This window comes from Castor canadensis, chromosome X (assembly GCF_047511655.1).
Source record: "Castor canadensis chromosome X, mCasCan1.hap1v2, whole genome shotgun sequence".
Lineage (NCBI taxonomy): Eukaryota > Metazoa > Chordata > Mammalia > Rodentia > Castoridae > Castor > Castor canadensis.
In genome coordinates this window covers 99,368,342-99,378,061 of record NC_133405.1, presented here as the reverse complement: position 1 = coordinate 99,378,061, position 9,720 = coordinate 99,368,342, and the positions used below count along the sequence as shown (strand labels likewise).

General features: G+C 48.9%; 1 pseudogene; it reads left to right on the top strand.

The window, feature by feature from the left end:
- The first annotated feature begins 303 nt into the window (after nt 1-303).
- LOC141420113 (small nucleolar RNA SNORA70) lies at nt 304-419 on the top strand (annotated as a pseudogene).
- The last annotated feature ends 9,301 nt before the right edge of the window (nt 420-9,720 follow it).

Genomic DNA, 9,720 nt, shown 5'->3' with positions numbered 1-9,720 from the left:
TAATCCTAGCTACTCGGCAGGCAGAGATCAGCCAAAGAACTATTTGCCTAGTGCAGGCAAATAGTTTGTGAGACCCTATCTCAAAAATACCCAACACAAGAGCTGGTGGAGTGGCTCAAATGGTAGAACAACTGCCTAGCAAGTGTGAGGTCCTGAGCTCAAACCCCAGTATCACCAGAAAAAAAAAAAAAACCCAACACAAAACAGGACTGGCAGAGTGACTCGAGTGGTAGAGGGCCTGCCCAGCAAGCATGAGGCTCTGAGTTCAAATCCAGTACCACCAGAAAAAAAAAGGACTCTTTTCTGCAGTCAGTTAAGCTGATCAGCGTCCTTTACTCGTGGGGACCTGGTGTGCCTCGTTGGTAGTGTGTGCAGCCTGTTGCTTGTGTGCATTGCCCTAAGGGACCATGGAGACAGGTTTGCAGTGGATATTCAGGTCTCTGATCTCACTCTGTCTCCAGTCTAGGCTCCAGAAGGGTGTGTGGGTGCCTTTGGGAAGCTTCAGGGTGCAGTGGACCAGGGTTCACATTGGCCAGGTGACCATGGCCATCCACACCACGCTGCAAAATAAGGAACTTGTGACTGAGGCCTCCTCATGGCCAAGTCCAAGTTCCCTGGCTGCCAGAAGATCCACAGCTCAAAGAAGTGGGGCTTTACCAAGTTTAATGGGGGTGAATTTGAAGACATGGTAGCTGAGAAGCGGCTCATCCCTGATGGCTGTGGGATCAAACATATCCCTAATAGTGGTCCCCTAGACAAGAGGTGGAACCTGCAACTCCTGAGGGCTCCCCACTATGCCGTCCCCTCCTTAGTCACCTTAATCATGTTCACCAATAAATCATCCTGTCCACCTAAAAAGAGAAGTGACCCTGTACCTGTGCGTGCTTAGCTGACGACAGCGTGAAATAGCAGTCCCAAAGGAAGTCACAACCTCTGCCAATGCCTGGCAGTCACTTGTTGGTGCTCTTTGCTACCATTTGTGTGTTTGAATAAAGTTTGACACATTGTCACTTTGTCTGTGAAGACAAATAAATAAAACATTACCAAAGTCTGGAAGCAAAGAGAACAGTTAGGAAATGAAAATCACAGTCCAGATGAGAGGGCATAGGGACAAACTGAGGCAGGAAGCCAGGGGGCAGATGCAGTCAGCCCTCCATATCTGGGGGCTCCGTATCTGTGGATTCAGCCCACTGTGGATGGAAAATATTTACAAAAAAATATGATTGTACCGAACAGGTCATTATTCCCTTAAAATGTAGTATAGCAACGATTTCCATAGCGTGTACACCGCAGCAGGCCATACGGTCATGTAAGGACTGGGTGGATGTGTGTAAGTTCTCTGCAAACACCGCTTCATGTAAGGGACTTGACCGTCTGAGATTTTGGTAGCCACGGGTTGGGGAAGTACCCCCTTGCAGTCATCTTATGAACTCTGAATTACATAAGCTAAGAAAAGCAGCCAGCAAGGTGCCTGACATACATAGGCATCAAATAAGTGCCAGGTTGCCACCTTCCCTTCTCTTCCCTTAGGCCGGTTCCGGAAGGCCCGCAGGTGTTCTCTGTGGATTAGGCCCAGGATGAAGTCCTTGTTCTTGCTCCTGAGACTCTAGGCAGAGCCCAGAGTTCATAGCACGGCTAGGGGGAGCCCTGAGGGTCTGACCCCACTGCCTGCACTGTCACAGGCTCTGGGCCTTCCTGAGCGCACTGATTGCTCTTCATCATCCCCAAAGGTGGCCCAGCTCCTCTAGGTGGAATCCAAGGATTTTCCTATCCCAGCCTCTCCTAACTGGCCCATCTGTCACCGTCACCCCCTTCCACTGCAGCCTTTCTGCTGTGGCCCTTCATCACCTGAGGCTGCTCCGTGTCCTTCCTTCCTTCCGTCCTTCCTTCCTTCCTTCTTTCCTTCCCTCCTTCCTTCCTTCCTCCCTCCCATACTGGGGACTGAACCCAGGACCTCCTGCATGCTAGTCAAGCGTTCTATGACTTGAGCCACACCTTCAGCCCCTGCTGTTCTGTCTGTACAACTTATACTTGACAGAACTCTTTTGATCGTACTTTTTTGTGGTACTGGGGTTTGAACTCAGAACCTTGCACTTGCTAGGCAGGCGCTCTACCACTTGAGCCATGCCGCCAACCCTTTTTGCTTTTAGTTATTTTTTGAGTAGAGTTTATGCCTGGGCTGGTCTGGACCACGATCCTCCTATTTGGGCCTGCCTGATGTCTGGGGATGACAGGCATGTACTCACATGCCAAGCTTCATTGGTTGAGGTGGGGGTCTCATAGCTGGGATTATAGGTGTGTGCCATTGCGCCCAGCCAGGAGTTTTTATTTTGACTTTCTCTTTTGAAAATCTAGGAGGTAGCTTTTAAATGGCAGTCTTTCTGTACTTCCAAATGGGGTTTTTCCTGTTGTGAACCTTTCCACTCTGCCCATGTGAGAAAGGCTTGGGGGGAGAGTGTGGGATGTCTCAGAAAGCTCCAACTGGCACTCCAGCTTCATTTTCTTGGATAGCTCTGTTTCCTTTCTCTCTCCTCAGTTTCATAGCCTGAAACAGCTCTGCCTTTCTGTTTTTTGTCTCTTTTTTTGACCAGATACATCTGTTTTTCTTTTATTTTTTCTGTGGGACTGGGGGATTTGAACTCAGGGCTTCACACTTACAAAGCAGGTGTTCTGCCACTTGAGCCAGACCTCCAGTCCATTTTGCTGTAGCTTTTTGGAGATGGGGTTTTGCTTTTGTTGCCTGGGGCTGACCTTAAACCACGATCCTGATCTCAGCCTCCCAAGTAGCTAGGATTACAGGCATGAGCCACCAGCGCCCAGCAGGCAATATCTGTCTCAGACATCAGCTCCTCCATTTCCTTTTCCTTGACCTGCCTGCTGCTGCATCTGCTTGAATTGCAGCAGAAGGATCTGTTTGAGACAGACTGGAGGAGTTTATTTTATTTTGACGCATGTTCTCACTATGTAGCCCAGGCTGGCTTTAAACTCACAACCCTCCTGACACAGCCTCCCAAATGCTGGAATTATAGGCATGAACTACCTGGCTCTGAAGATTCTGATAATGTTACAAACCATGTTTAAGGCCTTTTAGAAATAGCATTTTTTTTGCAGTACTAGGATTGTACTTGCTAGGCAGGTACTCTACCATGTGAGTGAAACCCCAGTCATTGTTTTTGAAAGTGTAAAACACACTTACATTGCATTCTAATATGCTTATAAGAATTACATATATATATATATATATATATATATATATATATATATATATATATATATATATATATATATATACCTGAAAACTCCCAGCCCCACAGCCTCTCATTCCTTGGAGGTTTTGTCACTAGTGGCCCCAGAGGGACCCAGGAATGACGAGGAGCTATGTTAATCCCACTAATCAAAGAGGCCTCGGCCCCCAGCAGGTGTTTTGCTCCATCTGTCCTTCCCCAGCCTCTCCTCATCTAGCCAAATAGAGCCACCTGCTGCAACTTCTGGGTGAAAAACCAGAGCTGTGGCTGGGCGAGGTAGCTCACTCTTGTAATCCTAGCTACTCAGGAGGCAGAGATGGAGAAGATCATGGTTCAAAGTCAACTGAGCAAAAAGTTCTTGAGACCCCATCTCAACCAATGGCTGGACACAGTGCTGCACGCCTGTCATCCCAACTACACGGAGACGCACAAATAGGAAGATTTCGGTCCAGGCCCACCTAGACATAAAGTGAGACCCTATCTCAAAAATAACCAATGGAGCCAGGAACTGGTAGTTCACACCTGTAATCCTATCTACTCAGGAGGCAGAGATCAGGAGGATTGTGGTTTGAAGCCAGCCCAGGGCAAATACTTTGAAAGACCCTATCTCAAAAAATCCCCATCACAAAACAGGGCTGGCAGAGTGGCTCAAGTGACACTGTGTGCCTGCCTAGCAAGCATGAAGCCCTGAGTTCAAACCTCAATAGTGCCCCCCCCAAAATAAGTACATAAAATCCAGAGCCTCGCAGTAATTAAAGTGGAACAGCACTTTCTTCAGGACTATGGTAAAGGTGAAAAGACAGCTTAGGATAGAGCTGGCTCCATTCCAAAGACAGCATGGCTGAGTGGGAGTTCGTGCGGAGCTCAGAACAGTGTGCCCCTAAGTATGGTAAGCTGGCATGCTGCTTACTTGGACCTGAAGGAAGGAGCTCAGAAGCAAGATTGTTCTGCCCCTCTGCCCTTCGCTCTCTTGCTCCCCTTCCTCCCCCAGGGCTGGACACAGACACTAGAACTACTCTCTCAAAACTAGCCACAAAACCTTAGAAAACCATTCTAAGTTCCCCCACTTGTCCATGTAGAGCTGTCCTTAAGGAAATTCTCTGACCTATCTTGTCTGCTAGTTGCTCATAAGACACCCCTCCCCCGCCATTTCAGAAGGCTCTGGTGTCACACCAGGGAGGAAGGACTCCCACAGGACAGGTCAAGAAGAATCCAAACAGCCAGCCTTGCTGGCTTCCCCCTTGGTCTAGTCTATTGAGCCATTCTCCTTTCTGCCCAATCACATTTTTACCAGCTGTCCATGCTTCACAAACTTAAGCATAAAAATGGTCCGTTTCCTTGGGTCTTTATTCTGAAAGTTCCTGTGTGACACAGAATTTTGATGAAATAGGCTGGGTGAGATGGCTCACTTCTGTAATCCCAGCTACTCCAGAGTAGAGATTAGGAGGATGGCAAGTAGAGGCCAACCTAGGCAAAAGTTAGTGGGACCACATCTCAACAAAGCAAGCCAGGTGTGGTAGCCCACTCCTGTAGTCCCAGCTACACAGGAGGCATACATAGGAGGATCTTGGTCCAACGCTGGCCTGGACAAAAACTCAAGATACTATATGAAGGGTAACAAAAGCAAAAAAAAGGACTGAGGACGTGGCTCAAGTGACAGAGCACCTGCATAGTGAGCATGGAGTTCTGAGTTTAAAGGAAAAAAAAACTGATCAAATAAATTTAAACTGGGTCTGGTCCTGATTGCCTATAATCCCAGCTACTTGGGAGTCAGCAACAGGAGGACCATGAGTTCAAGGCCCATCCCCCACAAAGTAAGTGAGACCCTATCTCAAATACAAAATAAAAATAAAAGGGGGGGGCGCTGCTCAAGTGGCCAAGGGCTTACCTACCGTGTGTGAGGCCCTGGGTTCAATCCCTAGTACCAAAGAAGAAAAATAAATAAAGGTTGAATGCTTTCTTCTGTTAATGTGTCTTTGTTGACCTGGCAAGGAACCCTAGGAGGGTTGAGAAAACTTTTCCTCCGAGGAGTAGAGTTCCTGTCTGATGAATGGAAATTTATGAAGAGGAAATGTCAGGGGAAGGGGAATTGTGACTAACAGGTCCTCACAGGATGCTTTTTTGGCGGGGAAAGGGGGGGGCAGTGTTTCACTATGTACTTCAGGCTGGCCTCGAACCCCCAATCCTCTTGCTTCAGCTTCCACAGTAGTGGGATTACAGGCGTATCCCACCATGCCCGGCTCCCTCACCGGATTTTGCTTGAAGCCAGGCTAGGCAACATGTGCGGGCGGCGGAGGAGGAACGTGACCCGAAGTAGAGGGGGTCCGATTTGGAGGGTGACGTGTTCTGCACGCCCAGAGCACCCAGCAGGCAGCTGTCCCCACCCCAGCTTTGCAAAGAAACGCAAATCCTTGAGCCTGCGTCCTCACATCCAAGACGCAGACATCGCCATTGCCGGAGGCGTCATGGGCACTTCGGACACAGGACACAGGACACAGGACACGGATCCAGTGCCTCGATGGTGGCTGGCACTTTGTAAGCCCTCCTCCTCGCGGTTCCCCGCAGCCCCTCACAGGTCCCGCCTGTCGCCAAGGGCAAGTGCCAGGAAGGCGCCTGGCTGGCAGCGGAGCCAAGACGCCCCAGCCCCGTCCGCGCCGCTGGCGGCACCCACGAGGGGCGCCCCGATTCCATGGACGGGGACTCAGGACAGAGGGAGAGGCCTGGAAGGGAGGACGACGGGCGGTCGGAGGACAGCCGGCCTCAGCAAGCATGAGCTCTGCCCCCATGTCAAACTGCGACATTCGCAGTGACCATGTCAGCCTGGTGGGGCCACCGGCGCTGCTTGCTGTGACTAGGGACGCCTCCAGCCTCACCTCCCACATCCCATTAGGAGAGCCAGCGTTGCCACCTGAAGGGACAGGCATGGCAGCCATAGCCTGCCATGTTCTGTAAACACCACAGCACGGTGTTTGGAGAAGTGGCTGCTTCCAGGGCTGGGGCCACGAAGGACAAGGTGAGCCTGGTACATTTTGTGCCACAAACCAGGGAAGTGCTCCCAAAATGATGAGGCTGTGTCAAAACCATCAAGGAGCCAGCTGGAAGGGGCTCTCCCCGGCCAAATCCGGATACTCCGAACACCAAAGTAAACAAGAAGAGGACTTGGCCGGTGCTGGTGGCTCACGCCTGTAATCCTAGCTATTCAGGAGACAGAAATCAAGAAATCGGAAGGATCGAGGTTCGAAGCCGGCCCAGGCAAATAGTTGGTGAACAGGAGACACAGAAGGCAAAGCACATGAAAAGATGTTCACGACATCAGCCATTAAGGAAATGCAAATTGAAGCCCCATCAGAATGGCTAACACTGACAGTGCCGAGGGCCACAGGGCCAGAAAAACTGAATACACACAAGCCGGGTGGGAATGCAAAATGTGCATTTTCAAAAATGGTCTGGCAGTTTCTTCCCAACTAAACATGCTATGTCCATGCATGCCCCTCTTGGACAATTATCTCAGAAAAACAAAGATTTCTGTTCACACTAAAGCCTAAACATAGTGTTCACAGCAGCTTTGCAAGGAACAGTGAAAAACTGGGAGCAAGCTGTGCTCAGCAGGTGAAATGTCCATACTCAGCAATAGAAAGGACACACGGTGACATATACAACAATTTGATGGATATCCAGGAAGTTAAATTGAGTGGAAAAAGCCAAATCCAAAACGTCACACACTGGGCTGGGTGTGGGGGTGCACGCCTATAATCCCAGCACTTGGGAGGCTGAGGCAGGAGGATAATGAGTTCCAGGACACCCTGGGCTACATATGATATGATAGCTCAAAAAAAAAGTGATGTAATGTGATTCCATTTATATAACAGTCTTGAAATGACAAAAATCGAGAGACAGAGGAGAAATTAGTGTCAGAGGTTAGGGACATGGAAAGGAGGAGGAGGAGGGAGCAAGGGAGGAGGCTGTGGGTATGACAAGGGCATCAGGCAACACCCCAGGGACTATGTCAATGGTGCTATCCTGGCTGTGACATTGTTCTGCAGATCTGGAAGGCATCACCATTGAAGGAAACTGAGCAAAGGACACACAGGACCTGTTTGCACTGTTTGTGATCATAGCATGTGGATCCATAATGATCTCAAAATCAAATGTTTTATTTTGCCAGGTGAGGTGATGCACTCCTGTAGTCTCAGCTACAAGCTGGGAGGCTGAGGCCAGAAAATATCTTGAGATCTCTGTTTTCTTAAAAAAAATCACAATTTTTTAAAAAAGAGCTGGATGTGATGGTGCATGTCTGTAATCCCAACTACTCAAGAAGCAGAGACAAGGAGGATCAAGAGTTCAAAGCCAGCTAGGTAGTTATTGAGCCTCTAAGTCAAAAACAAGAAAGAAATGCAAAAGGCCTGGCGCCATGAGTCCAGTGCTAGAGCACTTGTTTAGCAAGCTTGAGGCCCTGGGTTTAATCCCCAGTACCTCAAAAGAAAAAAGAGAGTTTGATTTTTAAAACCGTGCAGCCCACCCAGGATGGCTGCGCACCTGGTACAGCTCATGGCTGCACAGCAGCATAGAGGGCGGTGAGCACAAGGTGGAGTCAGAGAGAACCTTCTGGAGGCAGAAGAGAGGAGCAAGGACCTGGAGGTTAGGGACAAAGGCCTGGGGTGGAATGGGCTCTGCCCCATGCTGGCTCTGCAGCCACCTGATGCGATGTACTCTGTGACATCTCTGACCCTCCAAACCAGGAGACAGTCTACAAAACATCTGCCCCATGTCCTCCCCAAGGTCATGGAGGACCAAGAAAGACAGAGGAGCCCTTCTGACTCAGGGACACTCGCCACAGCTGGGGACAAGCCAAGCCTGGGCCAGATCCCTTGCCGTCAGGGACTCTCCTGGGGCCACAGGGAAGCCCGAGTGGGGTCTGAGGACCAGGTGCTGGCCATGTGGCTTTCTGGGTGTTGCCCAGTGTCCTTGTGTGGAAAAAACACTGGGATTCAGTGACAATGGGACATCGGCTGACCTTTCAAATGCTTTGGGGAAAAAAGGCAATTTTACTGTACTTGCAACTTTCCTGTGAGCTTAACGTGTTTTCAAATACAAACTATGAAAACAAAGCAAAATCTACCCAGCAAAACACTTAAAGCTGGTGGAGTGGCTCAAGCTGTAGAGCACCTGCCTAGCAAGTTCGAGGCCCTGAGTCCAAACGCCGGTAATGCCAGAAGGAGGAGGGGGAGGAGAAGACACAGCACAATTTGTCTCCCTTTCATTCAAAGCCAAAATTTAATTGTACTATTTTTTTTTTTTTGGCGACACTGTGTTTGAACTCAGAGCTTCACACTTGCCAAGTAGGCACTGTACTACTTGAGCCACACCTCCAGACCTATTTTCTTGTTTTTGAGAAAGGATGTCACTACGTTGCCCGGGTTGGTTTTGAATTCCTGAGCCCAAGCTATCCTCCTGCATCAGCTTCCTGAGTAGCTGGGACTACAGGCTTGCACTATGGTACTATTATGTCAAATGGCTCTTCTGTTACCAAGCTTAAGATGAAGGCAGTGCAATGCTTTTCCTGTCTTACTGACTTGCAGCTTTTGACACCAAAATAGCACGTATTAGAATGTCACGTGACTGTGTCTTTTCACTATTCAAGAACTATCCTGATGGGATTCTATTTTTGGTAGGGATTAGATTGCTTTTCTATGGCCTTTTTTCTTCTCTATTGTACCTCCTACAAAACTGCATATATTTAAAGAATTCCGAAATTTTTCTTCCATTAAAAGTTTTCACTGGTGCTGGGGGTGTAACTCGGTGGTACAGGGCTTGCCTACATTTGTGAGGCCCTGGAATTTAGCCCATTACCCCCCCCCACACACACCGTTTTCACTATTTTTCCTAGGTGTTATTTCCTGAGAAATACAAATAACTTTCAAATGTTAAGAAAACTTGGTATCTATCTTACTCCTCACACTAAAACAAATCGCACTGGGATAGAAGCTTTAAATGTAAAACAAAACAAAAAGAATCCAAAGGAGAGAGCAACTTGGAAGTATTAAATTCAAAACAAGGGCAGACCTGGGCCTGATGGTGCATTCCTGTAATCCCGGCACTCAGGAGGCTGAGGCAGGAGGATCAGGAGAGTTTGAGGCCAGCTTGAGCTACATGGTGAGACTGTGCCTCAAAAAAAGTTTTTAATTGTCTCCATGTGCTTCTGAATCTTTGCTGTTCTTCTATCAAGATAATGTGGGGGCAGGGGGGGTGCGGGGGGGGGGGACGGGATCCAAGGGCTTCGCACACGCTAGGCAATCGCTCCACCACTGAGCTACACCTTCAGCCCCAAGATCATTTTTTTTTGGTGGCACTGGGGTTTGAACTCAGGGCCTCACACTTGCTAGGCAGGCGCTCTACCACTTGAGCCACTGTTTTTTTGCTTTACTTATTTTTCAAATAGGGTCTTGCATATGTTTTCTGGGGCTGGCCTGGGACC